This window comes from Typopeltis vanoorti, chromosome 24 (assembly GCF_054136105.1).
Source record: "Typopeltis vanoorti isolate ZY-2024b chromosome 24, IOZ_Tvanoo_1.0, whole genome shotgun sequence".
In the NCBI taxonomy this organism is placed as follows: Eukaryota; Metazoa; Arthropoda; class Arachnida; order Uropygi; family Thelyphonidae; genus Typopeltis; species Typopeltis vanoorti.
Window position 1 is genome coordinate 27463415 of NC_143572.1, and position 25247 is coordinate 27488661.

General features: G+C 36.6%; 1 protein-coding gene across 2 annotated transcripts in view; it reads left to right on the forward strand.

Moving 5' to 3' along the window:
- The first annotated feature begins 5822 nt into the window (after positions 1 to 5822).
- LOC150093047 (uncharacterized) overlaps positions 5823 to 25247 on the forward strand; it is a 568891-nt gene continuing 549466 nt past the window's right edge. Inside the window, exon 1 of one of the 2 annotated variants that reach the window (XM_090413702.1) lies at positions 5823 to 5889. The gene's annotated coding sequence lies outside the window, so the exon portion shown is untranslated. Of the gene's footprint in view, positions 5890 to 5929; positions 6022 to 25247 lie in introns of those variants that run through there. The other variant, XM_090413701.1, reaches the window with a different exon arrangement.

The following is a 25247-nucleotide window of genomic DNA, read 5'->3' on the forward strand; positions in this document are numbered from 1 at the left end:
CATAATTTAAAAAAAAAAAAGATACATTTTTTCTGTGAAAATAGATCTTATAATAACCTATTATAAAGGGTGATGATGAATAGGCCTCTGTGGCTTAATGGATAAAGAAAAGTGCAACCGCATAGGTCATACAGCAGATCAATGCAAGGGTAGCACGTACGCTTCCATATTGAGGCAAAACGAAGAGTCCCCAGACATAGAAGGCGGAGAAGAGGATGTGCAAGACACAGATGGGCATAACAAAGGTAAAGAAGAAAATAGGGAGAATAACAAAGGCAGCAACAACTCATCAACTGACAAGGAAGGAAAAAAAAACTTCACGTTACAAAAAGACAACAAAACCACTGTTCCAGAAATGTCTATATCAGACGATAAGAGGGGGGAAGGCAGAGAAAGTGAAATTCCAGAAAGTCGCCCTGAGCCATTACCGAGGGAAGAGATTAGTGGAAAGAACTGTACAGGTGACAAGCAGGAAATCTCAAATGAGTCACAAATAACCTGTAATCCGAAATCCCAAGGGCAAACAAGTAGCAAGTCGCCAGTAACACAAAACGTAGCTCCTAAAACACAGCGAAGAACAAAAATTAAGGTCACGCCAAATACCACCAGAGCCAGAAGCAAAACATAAAACTACCCGAATAATTGTAACAGAACAAATCAGAACCAAAATGAAGTTAATGAGCCTAAATTGTAACGGGATAAATACCAAAGAATGCCAAAACCTGCTGATCAATGAAATTCACAAAAAATTGCCAGACATCGTAATGCTGCAGGAAACAAGAATTCACGCGCCAGAGCCAATAATACGACTAGAAAAAAGACTAGCCCATCACTACATCCTAATCAATGAACCTGCCAGCAGTAGTTCTAGCGGTGGGGTATCAGTCCTTATCAAAAAGGCACCACACATGCAACTGCTGTCCCACGAAGTCTCTGTCAGGCACAGGACCCTAGAAGTTGACATATATCTCGACAATCAAATAATAACCTTAATGAATGTGTACGGTCCAACAAAACGTGAAGAAAAAACAACATTTTGGCAGATAATCAAAGAAAATCTGCAACAGAAGAACATAACAGTAATTGCAGGTGACATGAACTTCGTGGAACAGCCCTTCATTGATCAGGAGAAAGTGTCACAAGCGCCACAGAAAGGACACATCAAGATCTTTGTAGATTGCGGGCTACAGATGCCTTCAGATTCTTGCATCCAAGAAAAAAGGAGTTCACACATTTCGCTCCTGGGAACGCCTCAAGAATCGACAGGGTTTACATGTCCCAATACAGAGGCTTCACTGCGAGCAGTGTTGAACATATCCCAGTAACTTTCAGCGACCACTACATGGTAATAGCAGAATTTCAACCCCCTCACAAGGAAAAAAGAACAAAATTCGTCAACAGAAATTTCCCACTGTATAAATTTAATCAGAACTTAACGAAAGATGAAGAATTCAACAAAGAAGTACAAAATATAATATCAGACGTAGAAAAAATAGTCAATCCAATAATAGCCTGGGAAACTTTCAAAAGAAAATTAAAAACGCAGCCATAAAAATTAGCACTAAAAGAAAACACCAGCAAAACCAAGAAAGAGAGACAGATCTAAAGAAACTATCCAGCCTGTACTGCATGGATCGGACCAAACCAGAAGTTAAACAAGAAATAAATCTAATTAGAGAAAAAATTAAGGCGCAACAACTTCAGGAAATAGAAGGAGCATGGCTCCGCTCCCGGTTAAGAACCATAGAAAATGATGAGGGCAAAATATCCACAGCTTGGATTTTCGAAAAAAGGAATTATGAAAGAAAGAGAATAGAATGTTTACACTACGATGGGAAAATCATTCAAGAAGATGCGGAACTACTGCATGCTATTCACGAATACTTCGCAACACTGTTTTCGGAAAAACAAAGCGAGGAACGGGACAGAAAAAAATTCCTCCCATTCATACCTAAGATAACCCAGAAAGAGGCGGAAGAATTTGACATCCCGATAACAGCAGCAGAATTCAGGCAAACAGTAAGGCATTTACCAGACAAGAAATCCCCAGGAGAAGACGGACTTACAAACGAATTTTACAAGCACTACTTCCAAAAATTCGAGCATTTATTTATGAGAATGACCCAAGAAATATACCAAACACAAATAAAACCAAACAGATTCAGCACAGGGTACATCACACTTATCCCGAAAACTTCAGACACAGAAAAATTAAAAGACATAAAGCAATGGAGAGGGATAACACTTTTAAACACCGATTACAAGATCATCTCAAAAATCCTATCCAATAGAATCCAGAAGTACCTACAGAAATTAATATCTCCCGCACAGACTTGTGCAATTAAGGGCAGAAATATAGCAGACACAATTACTCATTTAAGATCAGTATACGAGTACTACAGTCTGACTGACAAACCCTGTGTCCTACTAGGCTTGGATACAGAAAAGGCGTTTGACACCATAAGCCACGTATATATATTCAAAGTTGTAGAGGAAATGGGATTTGGCCCAAAATTTAGGAACTGGCTGCAAACTTTCTACGAGAATGCAGAAAGTCAAGTAATCGTGAACAGGAAGCTATCCGCATCTTTTAAAATGAAATGCTCAGTGAGACAAGGAGACCCCCTCTCTATGGCCCTCTTCGTCCTTGCACTAGAACCAGTCATCAGAGCGATCAACTCCAACAAAGAAATCAAGGGAACAAACATTCACGGGGAGAGCCAAGCAAAAACATTGGCATATGCTGACGACATAACATTAACCCTAGAGACGGAAACATCCATTGAAGAGTCAATGAAATTACTAGACGCCTTTGCAAGAGCTTCTGCCCTGAAAGTAAACCTGAATAAATCTCATTGCATGCTAATAGGAAAATGGGAAAAGAACCCTGAGATTCCTCAAGGCATAAGAACTCAGGAATACTTACCGGTTCTGGGAGTTAAAATAGGCGGCCCAGAAACGTATGAAAAACAGTGGAAAGAACTCCACGCAGCTGTTGCGTGGAAAATAAATACTATGCGCCCAAGACAACTATCTGTAAGAGGAAAAGCGCGAATATGCAATATATATTTATCCTCTCGCATCTGGTACAAAGTGAACAACATCCCGTACCATGGGCAATGGGCAGACAAGATCCACAGGCTGTGCGCCACCTACATCTGGGGCTCTCGGTACGAACCGATGAGGAGAACAACGCTCTTTCACGAATTAGAAGCAGGAGGTCTAGGTCTAATTAATATCCACTTAAAAACAGTTATCAACAGAGCGAAGACGGCAGAAACAGCAAACACCAAGTCATACCACGGATATGCAATAGCATTCCTACAGAAATGCCTTCCACACAGAATAATCAGCACAATGCCAGAGATTCACGGAAGAGTTCCCAGAATGTTTACAGAGATGGCGGAGGGATACGTATTTGTAACAGAGCGCATCAACACTGAAACCTTAATAAGTCAAAAAACAAAAGCAACATACTACAAACTAAGCAGAACAACCATTCCCATACCACAACATAGAGAATTAAGAAGAGGACAAATCACACTCAGTCCGGTATTAAACAATGTCTTCAAGCTCCCAATACATCCAAGGTATAAAACCTTCTTCTTTAAAGTACACCATGCCTGCCTACCAACCAAGATGTGGATAGTGGCTAAAGGTATACCCTTGAAGGGCATGCAACATGTCAGTTTTGCCAGGAACCGGAAACACTATACCACCTAATGTTATATTGCAAGGAAGCAGAAGTAACTTGGAAAGTAGTTAAAAGATGGCTTCCAGAAATCAAAGTAATCAATGAAGAAATGTTATTCTGGCTAAAAGGAAAACATATAAACAGGGTGCAAACAATTGTTCTAATCCTAACGATGTACGCAATTTGGGCTCACAGGTGCGACCAAGCGTATGGAAGGGAAGACAGTCCCGGAACCATATCGAAATTACATCACTACATCCAGGAGGAGATCACCAATTCGGTCCAGTCCAGAAGAATGACTACAGAAGAATGGACACACTTAACCTCCAACCTTACATCAGATGAACCCTCCAATCAACAACAGAACGACACCTTCATCACTCCTAGTGGAAATGGGGCAAATCGGAAGTAAATTCTGAAGGATACTAACTCTCCACCTCCACCAGAGGAAACAGCACCTGAGTCACTTGGAACAGATCTCCTACCGCAGGGAAAAAAAGTGCTCTCCTACTTCATTGCATGCGAATGTTATTTCGCTGTACAGATGTATATATGATTTATCTTGTAGAATATATAGATTGCTAAATATATAATAAGTGTGATGTATAATTATATATATGGTATGTAAATAGAATTAACTGTATATTTAAAAAAAAAAAATTATACCTTAAATTATACCTAATTATACCTTAATTGATGTAATAGAGAAAATAATATGTATGTAACTAACAGATGAGATACCCTGTTTATAAGTAAAGGAAGTTAAGGCATTTTAAGAGAACAGTAATGTAACAACTACATTATAACATGATGATATAACATAAAATGAAACTTCGATTGAAATGATGGTATAACAAATGTATATATTGTATATAGAATTCATTATGATGTAAATAATTGCAAAAGTTTATAATAAAGTTGTATTTAAAAAAAAAAAAAAAAAAAAATGGATAAGGTATCGGCCTCCTAAACCGGGGATTGAGGGTTTGCGTCCCACCAGGGATAGCGATTTTTTTTTTTTATTTTTACCAACACACGGCACCCGTATGCTATTGCTTTTGTGACACTTTCCTGTGTGGATAACATATGTGTGTGTGCGCGCGTGCATATATAAATCCAACCTGTAAAGCATAACAAACCTATTCATGTGGTGATTTTATTTTATTTCACAAAGCGAAGCTTAGTAACTTTCTGTTTCAGTTACCCATAGGTGTATATCGTATCAGCTCAGTCTTTCTCTGAGATTTTAAGTAATTTCTTTTTCTCAATTAAAAAAAAAAAAACAACCCAGACATATTTGGATATTATTAGTGTTTTGTTTCCAAATGTCTTTCAAGTTTTGATGGAACCATTGCTATTAGTACACGAAATCATTGCCTGCTCATTAACATTCTGGATCTTTTTGCTGAATCCAATTACTATGTAGGAAGGAGGGTATTCTTTTAATTTCCGTAGAAGATGTGATATTAATATACCTTCTGAGATGTAGAAAATTTCAGCTTCAAATCAGTCTTAAGTGGCGTATGCCACTCGGCGCTTTCTGCTACACTAATTACATTCATTTTATGATCTCATTCGTTGTAATGTATGCTCTTCGGTAGTATCAGTAGTAGTTCTACTAACGTCTGAGGTTTTTTTTTTTTTTTTTTTTAAATCTGACTTACGTTGTTTGCTCATATGCCACATCAGTAAATTTAGTTCATAATTATAGTAATAATTACAGCTTCACTACACCCTGCGCAATAATAACTGGTGGATCTTTCCTCTCCCCAAGCAACAATAGAGGGCTGTCCCTCATACATTTTCGCTACACAGTTATTTTCCTCATTCACCGAAGGTCTTTTTTAGAAACTACATCTAATACAAATTATAAATATCTGTAGGTTCTGCGGAACCCCAGGGCTCCGTGGAACACAGTTTAAGAAAGACTGCAATAGCCTATTATTAGTAAAAACAGTTCATGTATAAAAAAAAAAGGAGCAACCACTTGTTCCTTAATAGAGGAAAAACATGTCAATAGATGGAGCCTGCATACCACTGAAATTGAAGTTGGTATAATATTGTAATGATGATGACGTTATATCCGTGATTTGATTGCACTTCCTTGAACATGGTGATGAGCTGTTGTGTAAACTTTGTGGTAGGAATCATGTGTTGTGAAAAGAGAACTTTATAGAACAGTTAAGAATAATTAGGTATTTCTGTTTGTTACTAATAAGAGCATCTGTTTGAGGAAATTAATGTGTGATTATTTGATGATATGACTGTTATATAATGTAGAACATAAGTAACCTTTTCTCAGCGAAGTTTTTGGAGTGCTGGTTCAAGTGAGTTAACTAGGTTGCTTGACTATTTTTTTTTATTATTAACTTTATATGGCATGGTTATAAGACCTAACTTTATTGTGTGCGTATTAAATGTACAGTTACTGCCGCCGATAGCTTTCATTTGACGTTTAGTTAAGATATTAACATTACATTGAGCATGTGCACCAAACCCCCCTCCCCCACACAGCATGATAATGATGTATAATTTGTATTACTTCATAATGGTCACAGTTTCTATCGTTTTCACTTAGTATAATCATTATATATTGCCTTTAGTAGAATCCAGTTTCCAATGAAAATTATATCTTCTTCATCTCATTTTAGAATTAGATCAGGCAAAGTTTTTGATGTATGTGTAGGATTTGTTCATTTCCTGAGAAAGTGAAACTATGCTATTGTGAAATAAGTATTGGATACTCACTGTTTCATGATGAAACACATTCATATCTATATTCTTACTGTCACATGGTCTATACTGCTATGCAAGGTAAACAGGTGTGCTCCAGGGTTGAATGTATAATGTGGAGAACTTATAGTTATCAACAGAGATGTTATTACAGGATACGATATCAGTGCGGTATCAGTGTCATGACATTGGTAAAAGACTACGTCTTCTAGAATCAATCATATAGGCAACATTTTTAGTTACTCCCCTCCCACTGACATTTACCTTCAGCCTCTTGATAACTATTAGCATGTAAAACATCCCTGATGTTTTACATGCTAATAAACAGAGGGGAGCAATTCAGCTATACTTCACTGACCTACTTCAACCACTATCTTACAGATGCATTATTTTGGCTCTGTGTCTTTTCTTCAGGTACTTCTATGGGCCTGTTAAAAATATGAGCAGCAATATGAACATCCCTTTTCATTTCAATTGCAAACACAGAATCTATGTCTCCTCTTTTATTCCATCTACCTCTGTCCTCTGGAATGGCATTCCTTGAGATCAATATTCATTAATAACTACAATCTCCAACTCATCAAAAAAATGTAAATAGGCTTAAATAATAAATAACAGCTAACATTCGTTTTTAATTTAAAAGTTGGAAGAGCAACAAATAAGATGTAACTGGATAATATGAAGATCAAGATGATAGTGATATTTAGATGAATTTTTTAAAAAAATGAGATGAAAAGTGATGTGCATTGGAAAAACAGTGCAGAAAGTGAAAACCAAATAGCTGAGTAATGATATATCAAAAAGTACATATAAAGCAAATTTTAAAAGACAATGGATATACAGATCATGACGTTGTGTATTATGGCCATTTTGATGGATCATCATCAGATAAATTATAGAAAAAACTGGTTATGAGCTTGCCAGATATTAATTAGTTTAGTTGGTTCAAGAGTAAGAGGTGAATATTTAGTTTATTTAATTGCTGAGAGGATGAGATTAGTAGGGTATGTGAATGGTTCTTATTGTCAGAGATTCCAAGCACAAACTAGTTTTCATTTTCTTGGAAATCAATAATAAGGACTTTCTCAGTATCAAGGATGCGTTTTAATTATATGGCATGCAAGATGTTTCAGTGCTGGGATTTTTGTCGACATTGCTCTTGTGCTTTAGTTTGTATTTTTTACTTTTTGATAGGATGCAAATAGTCAGGTATGAGGATATTATATCTCTCCAATTTTCAGTTCATTATCCCCATACCTGACTATTCAAAAGATAATCTTCACAAGTTCAAAAAGTTATTCTCACCTCATTGAAGAATAGTGAGGAAATCAGAATTTAAGTCATAGTTATGGAGAATCTTGAGATTTCTGAGTAGGCACTACAAGGTTTGTCAAATGAGAAGGAAGGAAGAGTAGATTGTCATCAGCATAGTTATGGATAGGATTTGAAGTCTCGAGAGCAGGTCATTTATGTATAGGAAGAAGAGAATGAGTAAAAGTACAGAGCTCTGGGATACATTGCATTGATGGAGAAATTGAGAAATCTATCTGGCAAGTCGCATCGAGTGACCAGAGAAGAAACTGATAACCTAGTTTCAAAAGGCTGAGGCAGACCTGATCAAATGCCTTAGAAATGTTGAGAGTGATTGTGTGAATTTCTCCAAACCTTTCCAAGTAACTGTACTGCCTGTGATTAGTTCTGCTCACAGATTCCAAAATGTTAACAATGCAAAATTCATTTTTATCATCTTCAATTTTAACGTGATTCTGTCATTGATTTTATTTCTTAACTCCTCACTCATTTTTCTCAGAACTCTCGTATCTATGGTTTCTATCATTTGATGAAATGTTTTTTTTTTTTTTTTTCCACTTTTCAAATCTGTAAGTTCTAGTTAGTGTAAACACTATGTGTATACTGCTAGTTTAGTGTTCTGGCTAATTTCTGTGTTATTCCATATAAATTGATTCAGCTGGCTCCCCACTGCTATTCTCATTAAAAGTTTGCCTAAAGAACTGGAATATTTTATTAATAATGCAGTTCATGTTTTCATTGTTGATGCCTGTTTTCATAATATGGTCTTTTTATTGCCAATTTCTGTGTCTGATTTGTTATAGCATTTATTCAATTTATTTGTCTTAAAGACAAATAAATTGAATATCTTGGTATTTGTTTAGGAGTATAATATTATTTACATAATTTCTTGTTATTATTACATAACACCTCCAGGGAGTCCAAAGACTCATCAAGGGAGGGTACCTACTCTACAACTCTGTTTCCACCAACTGCAACTACCTTCATCATCTACATCAACGCCATCTACTGCCAACCACCACTGGTATTTTCACAGACTAACATCCATGCCCACGGCAGGATTTGAACCCACAGCCTTTTGAGTGGAGAGCGGATATGCTAACCATTCGGCCAACCAGTGGCATTTAATACCACTTTCCTTCATAATACGATCCATATAGATTATGTATTCTGATTTTACATCGCACCATATTCCTGTACCTCCTTCAATTCTTGCTGCTGACTGATACCTAGTTTAGGCCATATATATATTGCTCTATATAATGTTTTTGAGAAGTTTTTTTTCTGGAACCTTATCCATTTCCAGATCTACAGAACATAAATAAATGGGGTGCTTAAGGGTCAAAGCTGTATAACTGAGAGGAGACCTCCACATAGCCTTTAAAGGAATGCGGAGAACCGACCAGGGCTTCTGACCTAATGTCCAATCCTCACCTTCTCGTGGTGCACCCTGTTGGGTATCTACTTTGATACTGAACGAACGAGGATGGGCTGGCAATTTGGGATTTAGCCGACCAAATTGTATTCTTATTGGTTAAACCAAAATAAAAAATGATGGTACAACATGACAAAATTTCATGCTGGCTGGGGCGTCGCCCGGTTAAACAAGGCCCCCGTTGTTTTCGCCAGGGAACCAGGGCGAACAGCGAAAAGTCAGCTACTGGAACAAATCTGAAAACAAACCCCAACTCAACATCACCAGAGTTAAAGATCGGTACTATCAACGTAAGAAGCCTGAATGGCAAAGAAATGGAGCTAGTTAGATAAGTACCAGATCGACATAATAGGGGTGACTGAAACAAAAAAGACCAAAACTGGTGAGATCTTTCTGAGCAATAAATACAAAATGTTATATTCAGGCAATGACAATCAAGGAAAAGAAGGAGTAGCCATAGTATTCAACACAAAATATGAGGCTAATCTTCTTGAATGGCAGTCAGTCTCAAGTAGAGTAATGTGGGCAAATATGAGAATGGGGAACTGGACAATGAGACTTATATGTGCCTATGGTCCCACAGAAGGTTCTACTAAGGTAGAAGTGGAGGAATTTTTTGAGGCTTTAGAAAAAGCAACTGACACAATGAAAAAGGAAAAGTTTGTCCTTGTTGGGGATCTAAATAGCAGAGTAGGAAATGATTTGTGAGACATATAAAAATATTTTGGGAAAATTTGGAGAAAAGAGCAAAGCTAATAATAATGGCAAATATCTGTTGGATTTCTGCTCAGGACATGGACTGGTTATTACTAACACCATGCTGCAACATAAAAATGTGCACAAATTCACATGGAGAGAAGAGGCTAGGAATAAGAAAAGTCTCATTGACTATGTTATTGTTGATAGTGATGTTTTCTCCCTGGTGCAGGACACCAGAGTGTACAGAGGATTTGAAATTGGAAGCGATCACTATTTAGTCTTTAGCAGGATAAAATTGAATTTCATATTGAAAAGAATAACATGTAAGAAAGTTTTAAAGCGAATAAAAGTTGAGCAGCTCTCAGATGTGAACTGTAGACTAAAATACAGAAAGATTATTGAAAAGAAAATGAAAGAGTTTGAGAACAGGAATCAAACCTTGGAGATTCAGTGGCAAACTCTGAAGGAAACATTGATTGATTCTGCCAGAGAGGCATGTGGTGAGGTTGTGTGCAAGGGTAAAAAAATCAGAACTCCCTGGTGGACACAGGAAGTTAAAGAGGCAGTGATGGAAAAGAAGAAAGCATATCAAAAGTTCCTGGCAAATAAGTCAGCTTTTACTCTTACAGAATACAGAGACAAATGTAAGAAAGCTAAACAGTGTGTAAAACTAGCTAAACAAAACTCATGGGAGGACTTTGGCAAGAATATAGAAAATAAATATCAAGAAGGTGGCAAAATATTCTGGAGGTTGTTGAAGAAGCTTAGGAATGGAGGAAAGAGTGCTGTAAAAGGAGTTAGAGATGATAAAGGTGAAATGAAAACAGGAGAAAAAGATATCCTGAAATATGGAGTAATTACTTTGAGAATTTGCTAAATGAAACAAGCAGTGATGACAGCACAGTGGTAAAAAACACTGACCAGGCATGCAGGCAGGAATACATATCCATACTTGAAGTAGAAAAAGCCATCAAAGGCTGGAAATGTGGAAAGGCAGCAGGAGTAGATGATATTCGACCAGAAATGCTGAAGTATCGTGGTATAAAAGTCTTACAGTGGCTGCACTGCATAGTTCAAAAAGCCTGGACTGAGGGATGAATTCCCGATGATTGGAGTAGAGCTCTCATAGTACCCATATATAAAAAGGGAAATAAAACTGAATGTGAGAATTACAGAGGTATTTCCCTACTAAGTGTTCCTGGCAAGATCTATGCAAGTATACTTGAGAAACGGTTGAGAAGAATTGTGGAAGATAAGCTTGGTGAAGAACAAGCTGGATTCAGGCCAAATAGAGGCTGTCAGGATCAGATCTTCACTTTAAGACAAATAGTTGAGAAAGCATGGGAATATAACAAAGATCTGTATTTAAGTTTTGTCGATTTGGAAAAGGCATATGACAAGGTGCCAAGAGAGAAGCTATTCAATACGCTGCAGTTATATGGTGTCAATGGGGCATTATATCAAGCAATACTTAGTCTTTATTTGAGTTGTAAGTCAGCAGTTAGAATTGAAGGAAGTACAGGAAGATGGTTTAATGTTAAATCTGGTGTGAGACAAGGATGTACATTATCCCCTCTGTTATTCATTATCTATATGGATCACATTATGAAGGAAAGTGGTATTAAACCTGATATCAAAATTGGAGATGTTAATGTCAGCTCTTTGCTTTATGCGGATGATGTTATACTTCTAAATAAATCCGCTACAAGTCTGCAAGATTTTCTCTGACTAAATTGAATAGCTGTTGTAATAGATATGGTATGAAAGTCAGCAATAAAAAGACAAAGACAATGAAAATAGGCAGAATTATTGAAAATGTCAACTGTGTTGTGAATGGAGAACCTGTGGAGCAAGTAAAACATTTCAGTTACTTAGGCACGATTTTTACTGAAGATGGTAAATTAAATATAGAAATAGACAACAGAATCAGCAAAGCTGGTATGGTGGGAAGTCAATTGAATAAATTCATATGGTATAAGAGAGAAATTAGTCGGAACACAAAATTAGCTGTATACAAGACGGTGTTCAAACCAGTTTTAACTTATGGATCTGAGAGCTGGGTCAGAAGTAAAACACTTGACCAAAGACTAGAGACCGCAGATATGAGAGTCCTGAGAAAGATTAGAGGCATGAACAGATGGCATCAATGGCAATATCATATTAAAAACGAGGATATTAGGAAAGAACTTGACATTGTCAGCATCCAGGAATGCGTTAGCAGAGCTAATCTCAGGTGGTATGGTCACTTAAATAGAATGGGAGAGGAAAGATTAGCAAAACAAGTGTTCTCTGCCAGGTTGGCAGCAGAACGACCCAGAGGAAGACCAAGATATAGGTGGATTGATACGGTACAAAGTGCCTTAGACTATAGAAATATAAGATCTGATAATGTTGGAGTCTTGACAAGTAACAGACTGATTTGGAGGAAAATTGTAGATAGGAAGTTAGTAATGATGTAAATTTTTCATGTAGTACTGTCATATCCTGTACACCCCCTGATGGTACATGGCAGGAATTTGATGATGATGATGACAGAACATAAATACAGATTTATTACATTCATATGTCTTGGCTGTTTGTCTTAAAGCGAAAATCTGGTCTTGACAACCATGGTTGATCTAAACCCAGCTTGCTCTTTCCCAAGTTTCACTTCCACAGTTTTTCTTAGCATGAAGTATGCTGGGACACAGAAAGGTAAACATCTTAAAATAAAAACGTGATCATCATAATCTCTATTTGGTCTGAACCCACTTCTTTCTTTCCTTCTTTCACCTCAAGGATTAGATACATACTCTGATTGCGTTGCTCTTGAACATTTTATTTTTAAGATATGTATATTTTTATCACTGCTCTGAAACATCTGTCACCTTCGGTTAACAGTCTTTCACTGTAATTACCTCAATCGTCCAGATTATCTTCAGTTTCCTTTTGCATGCTGTTTTCTCCATTTCTTAAGTTTTTTTCCAAATAACTTCTAGAACATTTTGTCACCTTCATGATATTTATCTGTTATATTTTTATCAGTCTTTCCATAACTTTTCTTTCTGCATTCTCTTTGCTTTCTTACATCTATTTGACTCTACTTATTTAAAAAACAACAACAAAAAAACAAACAAACACTTTTTAAAGTTCTACTAGAGCATCTCTCTCTCTCTCTCTCTCTCTTTCATTCTTACTTGCACTTCATTGACTTGTCTTTAAAGAGTAATAGTACAGAATTAAACAAGTAATAATCATGTAAAAAAATTCATATTCATCGAGTCAGTAGCTAGGGATACTTTAATGATATTAAATTACTATAGGCTAAAAGCTAGCAAATGCCTTATCTTTGAGCATGTAATACATTATATCTTTTTATGATAGCTCCTCATGAAAGGTAGGAAACCTGTATTACATTAATACTATGTATGCTCCTAATGTTGTTGTTATTATTAAGAGAGACCTCCAGGGAGTTAGGAACTCATTGAGAGAGGCCACATACTACATGCAACATCTATCATACTTGTTCTTGAATTCATTCACACTATTTGCACACACAAACACAGTATCCAATGCCAATCCATTCCAATCGCACACTCAATGAGAGAAAAATCTAGATCTCATCCCTTCTTAGCGGCATGAATTCTTAGCTTCCAAGGATGCCTTTTTCCTTTCCCTCACCTTCCAGAAAATAAAAAATTTCATCAACTGAAATACTGTATGACCCTTTCAGAAGTTTGTAAGTCTCAATCATATCACCCCTCTCTCTCCCGTTTGCTAGTGTCTGCAGTCTACAAATTCTCAATCTGTCTTCATAATCAGTATTCCATAATTCTGATATCATTTTTAACACTCTCCTATCTGCTCTCCCCCATTGTATCAGAATCACAATGGAAACCAGGAGACCAGATCTGCTCATAACAGTCCAACTGAGTTCTTATCAAGGCCTTGTAAAGAGGCTAAAAATATCTGTCAGTTAGCCATCCTTTTATTCATGCTAATATTTTATCCAAACCCATCTCCAATTTATACAACAATTTTCCATGCTGTATTCTGTCAGAAGCCTTAGCAAAATTCAAAAGTACCACAGTGTATCCATGGTCAATGGTAATATTATTATTTGAACTAGACAAGGGGGGATGGCAATATTATTATAGAATATGAGCAAGTTACTAAAACATGACCTTCCATTAGTAAACCCATGCTGTTCATTGCAAAGTAGAGATTCTCTGTCCATCTATTTCTGAATGTGAGCCCTAACCAACTTTTCCCAAATCTTCACCACCACCACCATTCCATACTGATTGGTCGATATTGGTCTTTGCACTACTCTTGTGCAATGAAGGTCATTTACAAATATTTACGAATTAAATAGTCATTACTGTGGTTAGTATGTGTGTTTTTTTAGTAAAAAATAAGGTTATTTATCTAACGTTCCTATAAGCAGGTATGATACTAGGTGATGAAAATCATCCAGTGCTTAAAGCATATTAATGCATGATAAATAATCACCTTGATTTCACCTTATGGAAGGTGGGGAAAGGACAAGAGGGCATCCTTGGAAGCAGAGAATGAATGCTGCTAAGATGGGGGTGAGGGCTAGATTTTTTCTCTCATAGAGTGGTGTGTGATTGGGATGGATTGGCATTGGATGTTGTGAGTGCAAGCAGTGTGAATGACTTCAAGAATAAGTATGATAGCTGGTGCGTGTAGTATGTGGCCTCCCTCAGTGAGTCCCTGAAGGTCTCTTAATAATGAAAATAATTTCTCCAAAGAATTTTTGTTCAGGTATACAGCTGATAAAAAAAAAAAAAAAAAAGCCTTTTTCTACTGTTGCAGTGGATCGATATATGAAGGACTCTCAAAAACTGAGGTTACTTAAATTGTATAAACAATCATTATATATGGGATCATTAAATAAATTTTATTAGTATAAATTTAAATAAGTTTTACTAGTGTTTCAAGACTATTTACATTACTCTCATCACTATCTCTTAAAGCATTCATGCATTTGTTCCTTCATGGCACAAGTGTAAAGATTCTCTTATGATAAACTTCAGATGCTTAATTGTACAACCATTCATGAATGTCAGCTTTCACTTCTTCATTATAATGGAATTGTTGTGTCTTCAAGTGCTGAGTACAAGTATATCGAAAAGACTTGGGTTTGAATTCCATCCAGGATTTGGGGAGTCATTATGACAACATTACATTTGATGGTGAATTAGCCTGTCTCATACAAATGTGGCATGTTTTTCACCTGCACAAAACCCAGCCAGAGAGCACATGCAATTAACAGATGCTATTTTATTCTTCTGATTATTATTATTATTATTAGAGACCTCCACTGAGTCAAGGATTTATCAAGAGCAGCCATACATCATCCACACGAGCTGTCGCACCTTCTCTTAAACTCATTCACATTAGATGCATTCACCATTACAACATGCTAACTGTTCCACTTCCTCACTGCTCTGTGAGAGAAAAATCTAACTTGCCCCTTTTAACCACACGCATGCACAAACTTAACTTCCTTGGATGCTCCCTTGTAATTTCCTTACCTATAACAAAAAATTTCATCAACTGATATCCTGTAATACTCTTATAGAGGTTTCTGGACCTCTTTTGTATCACTCTCTTTTTTCTGTTTACCAGTCTCCAGTTCCACATATTCTCAATATATTCTTTTAATCTGCATTCCATGATTTTGATATCATCTTTGTAACTCTTCTTTGCAGCCTTTCTGCAACTTGTCATTTTTCACTTTGGAACCCAGGAGACCAAATCTATGCATAGTAATTAAGATGCAGTCACATCAAGGCCTTATATAAGCACAATTACTTTTATATCCTTACATGTCAGTGTTAATTTCGATATCACAATTATCCTTTTAGTTGTATTTGCAGTTTTTTTGTGTGACTTTAGTCTCATCAGTTTCTTTAAACATAATCTCACCAATATAATATGCTGTTGGATATCTCATCATGCCAATGTGGATAACTTAATAGCTCTCATTTCAATGTTAGTTAGTAATTATTTGCCACACACACACTTCCAGTCTTCTCAAATCATTTTGTAAGTGCTGTATAACAGTACAGTAGCATCCCTGATTGCCCTGCCTATCTTTGCATAATCAGCAAATAATTGAACATCTCCTATCAAGTCCTTCCCAATATTATTAATGTGTAGATTGAACAACAATGGTCCTAAGGACCGATTGTGGGTATGCCGCTAGTCATCTCAAATTTGGCAGACTCATACTCTTCCAATATACCACTTTCTGTTACTTGCCCATCAGCCACCATTTATGCAGTCCCATATTCTTGAATTTATGCAACAGCCTTTCATGTGATATCCTGTCAAATGCCTTCACAAAGTCCAGGAATATCATAGTGTATTCATTCTTTATCCAACTCGGCTGTAACATTATTGTAAAAATATGAACAAATTGCTCAGACATGACCATCCTTTAGTAAACCCATACTGTTCATTGCAAAGTATTTCAACCCATTTTTATATGCAAGTTCTTACCAACTTCTCTAAAATCTTCACAACCACTTCAGAGATTCTGATAAGCCAATAGACAAATCAGTCTTTGTACAACTCTCTTGCATTGGGATTATCATGCATTCTTCTTTCCATTGCTGTCAGATCTTTCCTGAGCCGAGACTCAGATTTTGCAAACATATCAAGGCATGTATACTAAATGGCTGAACTTAGCCAGTTGAGACATTTAGCATATGTGCTGATATCCTTCCCATTCAGTAGCTGAATCCATGGGAATAGTATTCTCCGAGTTTGACATAATTTCCAGTTCTGTAGTTCAGAAAGTAACCTATCCTAATTGGAACATCCACATACTTAGCTGCTTACCGGATCAGTATTGCATTATCACTGTCACCATCTGGTGGAAAAATAGTCGTATCTTTAACTGAAATCCCTATTCTGATGCTATGATCAAATCTAACACCCTTCGGTCTTGAGTTGCTTTTTTCACATTCTGCTTGACAGAGTTATCTTGCAATAGCTCGATATATGAGGGTAGCAGGGTTTTTTCTCCCGGAAACTCGGGTTTTTCATACAGACAAATCGGCCCTTCAGAACACACACAATTTATAGACAAAAAATACTAGTTGTGGTGGTGGTGGAGGTGGGTTGTAGATGGCATTGATGGAGATGATTTGTAGTAGAGGTTCGGTGTAGTGGTTGAGACAGTTGTAGGTGTCCTCCCATGATGAGGCTTCGGACTCCTTGGAGGTATGAGGAATAATAATAACAATATATCCTCCTTCATTCTTGCCATGAGTTTTCTTTTGTACACAATGTTCAGATAAGTTCAGCTATCTATAACAATTATTCGTTTATTACCTATCAGGGTGATTTAGTGATGCATTTCTTCTCCCCTGGTAACTGAATTGATATAATAATATAATTGCCTTGTGGCTTAGTTTCCCTAGCATTAAATCTAATAAACAACAGCTCAAGTGTTTGTTTAGTGGCTTAAACAAACTATATTAGTGCATTGGGGAGATGTAAGACCATAGGGAGAATTAGTTATTTGGAGCTGCATTGCATAATTCAATTTGACATGCACTGTGTGATGCAGCATTGATGCAATTTTGGTTGCTTTCTCTAAATAGCACTTTGCATTGTTCATGTATTCCAGTATGCATTACTAATTATTTTTGTTTTATGTGAATTTGACATGAATAATGTCTTCTGCATTCAAAAACTGATATCATAACTTTTCTAGCCAGTTGGTTTACTTTCACTGTCTTGATTCACTTACTTGTGGATCTTCTCCTTATCCCTAGGGAATGCAGGCAACCAGATTTGTGTGTAGTAGTAGTAATCCAAATTAGCCATATCAAAATCTTATAAAAAGAGATAATAACATCCTTATCTCTCTGCATGTTATGTTTTTCAGCATCTGGGTAATCTGATGAACTTTCATAAAATTAACATGATAACACAAGGAAAGAAGTGAATAATATTTATTCAGAGGCAGTATATTTCGACCTGAAAATTACAGGTCATCATCAGTGGCAACAGGCAGTTGAATACAAAGTAGAACTCAAACAGTGGGTTAATTTAAAACAGTGAGAGATGCATGATATCATACATAAAACAATGCAAAGGAATAACTGATGAAACATTGCATTATTAATTATTATTTGATTGTATTTTAATTAATTAAAAAATGATGATGTGCGATTAGAATAAGACTCGTATATCTTCAATACTGAGAGTCAGTCATTCTGATTTAAATTTAGGCAATGTAGTAAGGCTGTGCTGCTTTCTTTAAATAATCATTTGAACTTATGGTGACAACAATAGCATAAATGCGTTTCAGTTTATAGGATATTGTGGTTGTATCTATTCCATGTTGTGCAAGACCAGATTTCTCAGATTTTCCTGTCAATGATGTATGAACTGGTATTCTTGCATTCTTTTCTCCACCAAACCTCCAATTTGTCCAAAATAAGAAAGGTGACAGTCACGTAGTTGGTAGATGCCAGAAAGAGTGAGAAAGGAGCATTTATCTTTATAAAATGGGAATCAAGCTGATATTTTGCTGAATTGAATAAATGTAGCCACTAGATTATACTTATTGAGAATTCTGCAGATTGGTTTTCTGAGATGCCAGAAATGTATGGGATAGGGACTCTATGTAGTTTCCTTGTTATCTGAGCTAAGATTATTATTATTATTATTACGAGAGGCCTCCAGGGAGTCAGGGGCCCATCGAGGTCCCTGATTATCCTCACCACCTGACATGCCTGATCTTGAATTCATTCACACTACAAGCACACACACACACACCACATCCAATGGCAATCCATTCCAATCATGCACTGCCCTATGAGAGAAAAATCTAGCCCTAACCCCCTTCTTGACAGCATTAATTCTCAACTTTCAAGGATGCCCTCACATCTTTTCCCCATCCTCAATAAAATGAAAAATTACATTTACTGAAATCCTATATGATCCCTTCAGAATTTTGTAAATCTAAACCATTATCATCCCTCCTTCTCTTGTTTTCTAGTGTCTGCAGTCAACAATTTCTTAATCTGTCTTCATAATCAGTATTCCTCAATCATGATATCATTTTAATATTCTCTTTTGCACTCTCTCCAATATATCAAAATCACAACAAAAACAGGGAGAACAAACTTGCACACAATAATCCAAGTGAGGTCTTATTAAGGCCTTGTAAAGAGGCAAAATAACATCCTTATTTTTGCAGGCGAACGTTTTTCAGCAATGCAATTATCTTTTGAATTGTACTTGCAATCTTTGCTACATGGTCCCTGAACTTCAACTTGATATCTACTAACACTCCTAACCTCATCAGTTTCTTCAAGCATAATACGACATTGGATATCTAATAACACCATAGTGCATGACTTTACATTTACTAACATTGAACTGATAGCCATTTTTGCATACCCGCAGTTCCAGCCTATTCAAATCATTCTGCAAGTACTGCATATCAGCAGCACTCCTGATTACCTTATATATCTTTGCATCATCAGCAAATAGTTGTATGTCTTTTGTCATATCCTTCCCAGTGTACAGATTGAATAACAATGAACCCAGGACTGATCCTTGTGGTACACCACTGGTTACCTTAAATCTTGCAAACTCACATCTCTCATATATCACTTTTTCATATCTGTCAGTCAGCCATCATCTTATCTGTACCAATATTTTATAATCCAATCTTTCCACCTTACCTAAATCCAAAAGTAACATGGTGTATTCCCCTTGTCTAACTCAATGGTAGCATTATTATAGAATGTTAGCAAGTTGCTCAAACATGAACTTCCTTTAATAAACCCATGCTGTTCATTGTAAAGTATAGTTTCTCTTTTAACCCATTTCTGTATGCAAGCACTAACCAACTTTTTCAAAATCTTCACCATGTTTCCAGAGATACACAAGCCTGGTTGGTTGAGTGGTTAGTGTATCCGCTCTCCAGCGAAGAGGCTGCAGGTTCAAATTCCACCAAGGACATGGATGTTTGTGATTGTCCTACTAACCAATTATCATATGTACTGCTGTGTACTGGTGTAGTATGACCTTTGATGTCTATGCACCATAACAAATCAAATAAAAAATAAATTAAAAAAATCCAGAGATATCGATAGGTCAGTGGTTGAATGCATTTGTCTTTGCACTACCCTTGTGCAATGGGATTGCCATACATTCTTTCCACCCTTGTGGAATCTTCCCGGTTCTGAGACTCAAATTATATACCCTGGTCAAAGGAATAGCCACTTCAGCTGAACACTTTTAGCATCCTTGCTGATATCCCATCAATCCATATTGCAGAATTTTTATACAGTTGTGCAACAGCTCTAGTACCTCCTCCTCATACGAATTTCTTCATACAGCAAAGAGGTAACGGTGAGCTCAATGTTGCATACATCGGGTTGATAGCTTTTAGCAAAATGGCCACTCATTAGTTGAATAATGTTTTCTGCATCAGTTTGATGCAGAAAACCTCTATACCATCTGCATTCAGTAGAATTATTCTTTCATATTCATTCTTTCTTTTACTTACAGCATCACAATAGAATTCTTGTGGGTTGTCTTTAGCATGCAGAGCCAGTTTCTTTTCATACTCAGACATTGCTTTCCATACAACAGTTGTGACTCTTCTTGCCTGCTCCTTATAATTTTCATAACTTATACCATTAAGCAAACTATTCTTCCACATTATCTTTTTCTTATGAATCTCTTGTTTAATAAGATTATACATCAGTCTCACTCCTAACCTATTTATTTTTCAAACTCTAGGGACATATTCTGATATTGCTTCATTCAAGTATTTTTGAAACACTTCCCATTCACTGTTGATATCCTTCGATCCAACAACTGATACCATGGTGCAGAACCTAGTGTAGTTCCTGCTTTGTAGTTCAGCATGTAACCTTTTCTGAATATAACATCCATAAACATAGCCACTTCCCCAGTGAGTACTACATGATCATGTCACCAACCAGAGGCAGAAAGTTACATCTTTAACTACAATTCCCTCTGACACTATAATTGGATCTAGCACTCTCTGACTTCAAGTTCCTTCTGTCACATGCTACTTGAGAAAGTTGTCTCTTGCAACAGCTCAATAAATTCAGTTTCATTCTTCTCATGAGATTTCACAGCTTCCAAATCAGTGTACGGATAATTCAAGTCCCCCATTATGATTACACATTTCTCACCCATCATCTTTATTTGGTAATGCATTTCTTCATCACTAGCAACCTTTCCACCAGGTCTGTAACAACAACCTGTGTATTTGATCTTGTTAGACTACTTCACACCAGATGTCTTCAAACTCACTGCTACATGAGAAACTGTTATTAGTATTGCAGTCATAGGTCTCAACTCTAGGAATTCAATTATAGGAATCAAACATACGTTGTGTGGTCCACTCTGAGAAGCCATTGAGATCTATATATTATTTGATATTTAAAAGTTCTTGATGTAGTTGTTGTGATATAGAGCATATAATGTGAGCACAACATAATAAAGTTTTAATAATTCTATTCTTCTACGAGTGTTGGTTAGCAGATTGTGATTAAACATAGCCTGCAGTAAAGGTATGTTTTTGATAAACAGAAGTAATTATTCACCTGACGATGAGTGATAGAGTAGGATGTCTAGGATGATAATTTGGTTTCTTTTTATATTCCTATAGTGAAATTAATTTATTGATGTAGAATGTTTATTTTGCTAGAAAGGCAAGTAATGTATCTTTATTGCAGGGCCAGATTGCTCATTGTCAAGTTTTCTAATTACTTCCGTTAGTTGAAAACCTACCTTTACTTCGTGATGAAATTCTCATGCTGCTGTCTTTGGTTAGCTCACTTGGCATGTGTACATTCATTGTTTCTGAATTCTTTGTTGTTTTTTAATTTGTTTTTAATTTATCAAATATTTATAAATTTTAATACAGACTCTCATTTTGAGGAGAAGTGTATATTGTATTGATACTTTTAATTTATTCTAACTCTGTGTCAGAATTATATCAAACAGTACTTCTTTAGTGGTTCATTATTGGTTGTTTATATGGACAGGGGGTTGAACTGCCCCATAATCATTTCAAGAATGGTAAAAGTAATTTTAAAAGTGGATTATAAATTTCTTTTATAAAACAGCTGTATTGTTAGTGCCTTTCATTTATATATATTTGTTACTCCCCCATTGTCAGCCTGGTTAGCGTAGTCTCTCTCCAGCCAAAAGGCTGTGGATTCGAATCCTGCTGTGGGTATGGATGTTTGTGATTGTCTGTGGAAATATCAGTGGTGGGCAGTAGATGGCGTTGGTGTAGTTAGTGGATTGAGTGGTGGAAACAGAGATGTAGAGTAGGTGTCCTGTAGAGTAGATGTAGAGTAGGTGACACAGAAGACATCCAAAGCTTGTTTAGCACATATGATGTAAGCATACTATTTTACAAAAATTACTAATCCTCCACATATTTTTTTTAATATAATTTCCATCTATGAAAGATCATGAGGATTATCACCCACTAATACCATTTGTGGTCAATGGTTGAGAAGAGAAGGAACTTATCAGTGTTTGTTTTAAATAGCCAGAAAATGTTTTTTCCACTTACCTATCAGATTATTTTTCTCACATGTTAATTTTTTTTTAAGGAGAGGTGTGATGATTCATAAAAGATAATTTTTTACTCAGTGGTGTGTCATAAGCAGCTATTCTTATGCCCTGTGTAATTTTCTTAATAAAGTGAACAGTGGCCTTCACACTTTTGCAATGTCATTTTTACTGATCTCTTAACCAATATAATAACATTTTTTTCCTTCCCTTCTTACTGGATTCATTACCAGTTGGCTTGCTTTCGCAATTAAAAAAAATTAATTAAAAACTTTAAAAAAATTTTAAAAGCCATTTAACAATTATCAGTACATTGCAAAAAAAAAAAAAAAAAAATTAAACATGCACTATGAAGTGCCATATTTCTGTTTATCATGCAACTTCAATCAGATCGCTTTCTCTAATCAGAAATTATGAATAGTTCCATCAGTCTCCTGCAGTTTGCAAGGAGGATATCAAAAAAAAAAAAAAAAAAAAAAATTGGAAAGAAGGAGATTGACTTCCTTTACAAATAATTGAATAGAGAGGTGGCACAACCTTGAGTGGTGTGGTTCTGATGTATTATTATTCTTTATAATCCAAATAGGAAGGAGTTTGTTATTTATTTATTTTTCACTCTGGTTGTTTTGTCATGTGAATTAATGTGAATTAACATTCCCGTTTTCACAGTTTGATGGATGTGACATTATTCCTTCAGTTTCGAAGACCTGGATTCAAATCCAATCTAGGATGCAAGGAACCTTTATAAGGACTTTATATCTGAAGCTGAGTTAGCTGGTCCCACACGGATGTAATAGTTTTTCATCTTGCTAAATAGGACACATTGGCCAGAAAATACACTACTTGTGAAAAGTAGCAGGACATCCCCATAGCTGAACGCGAGGCAACGTATAGCTATGTGGGCAGACATCTCCATAGCTGTCCGTTGCCTCGCCGTATGACGCAGATACATACGTCCATAACTGTATACGTGTTTAAGCATAGGCAGGTCGTCATTACCAGTGTAGACATTCTTGGCCATCGGCATTGAGTGGACAGAAATAGTTGAGTCAGTTCAAACGTGGTACGATAGTCGGAACCTATAAGTTTGGTTATTCGATCCGAGAGATTTCTACGACAGTGCACATGCCCGGTCTTCTGTCATGGTGATGGAACCACCAAACCCCTACCCCCGAACTAGTAGGCCCAAGAAACTGACAAATCGGGACCTGCGAACTCTCAAGCATGTTGTTACAGTAAATCGTCAGTCAGCCTTAGCAACCACCGGAAACAACTTCCTCGTGAGCTCTGGAACGTATGCCAGTGACAGAACTATTCACCAAAGGTGTTTGCTCATTGGATTTCATGGTCGTACTGCGGCTCACAAGCCCTTGATTACACCTGTCAATGCACGGCGTCATCTGGAATGGCGCAGACAACACAATGGAAGAGGGTCCCGTAGACCGATGAATCGCGTTACACGATCTGGCAATCCGATGGATGTGTCTGGACCTGGTGGATGCCTGATGAACGATAATTACAAGAATGTCTTGCATCGACCGTGAAATTTGGAAGATGGGTGGCATAATGGTCTGGGGCTGTTTTTCCTGGTTTGGACTGGGCCAGTGGATTTATGTGTGCAGATCTTTAAGCACTGATGCCTACCATGACATTTTGGACAGTTCTATTCTTCTCACACTGTTGCAACAATTTTGAATAGGCCATTTCTTGTATCAGCACGATAAATCACCTGTTCACCAACAAGGAACTTAACTCCACTTTTGATTTAAGTCATGGAGGTGGAAGAACTAGACTTGCCGGCTCAAAGCCCTGACCTCAACCCTATTGAACAGCTTTCGGATGAGCTGGAGCGAAGGTTGTGCGCCACACCTACTTATTCAACTAACACTCGTCAGCTGTTCGTCATACAATAGGAGGAATGGAAACGAATTCCTGCAGCAGTTTACCAGAACTTAGTGGAGAGCTACCCCGAAGGATCATGGCTGTTATAGCAGTGAAAGGAGGCCCGACCTCATATTGACAGCAACACTGTAGCGACGGGAAATATAGTTGCTGACCGGACACTCTTGGCAACATAGCGTACGTGTGATTAACATATAACATTACTGGTTTAATTACTTTAGTTGTTTCATCCATAATTCCCGTCAACACGTTCCAATTAATAGCCTTGTCTTAATTATTATCCCATTTGCTTGTTTCTTAGTGTTTTTTTGAAATTTTGTTTTGTGATTCTAGATTATTTGTTTAAGTAAAAATAGATAGCCAGTTTGCTGATTATTTAGATTCTAAATTGTCACCCAACTGGCGCTCAGGAAGCCTGGAGACGAAACATACTTTTTAATGCCACTTCCCCTCCAATAAGCAAGTTGATACTCTATCGCTGTGCAAAGTGAGAAAATAATAAATTAAATTATATTCTCATTTAATAAGTAATACTGCAGTATATCTAAATGCATATCACCTAATATAGAACATTGTTATTATTTGGAATTACAGCTGAAGCAGCTAAGGCTCTGAAACCAGTGTATTACGTCTATTAATTGCACATTTCCTAACCAGTTCTGTTCCCCCCCCCCCGTCCAGCAATATATAAAAATTAGACTCAGCAGTAAATTTCAAATATTACAAATGATATCACTTTAAAAGTTTAATATTTTCAGATGGTAAGAAAATAAATGAAATTGAAAGATGATTTTAAAACAGTGTAGAAAAGGACTATATATAATATTTTTTAATGGTAACCTATTTATGAAGGGTTATAATCATAATTATACA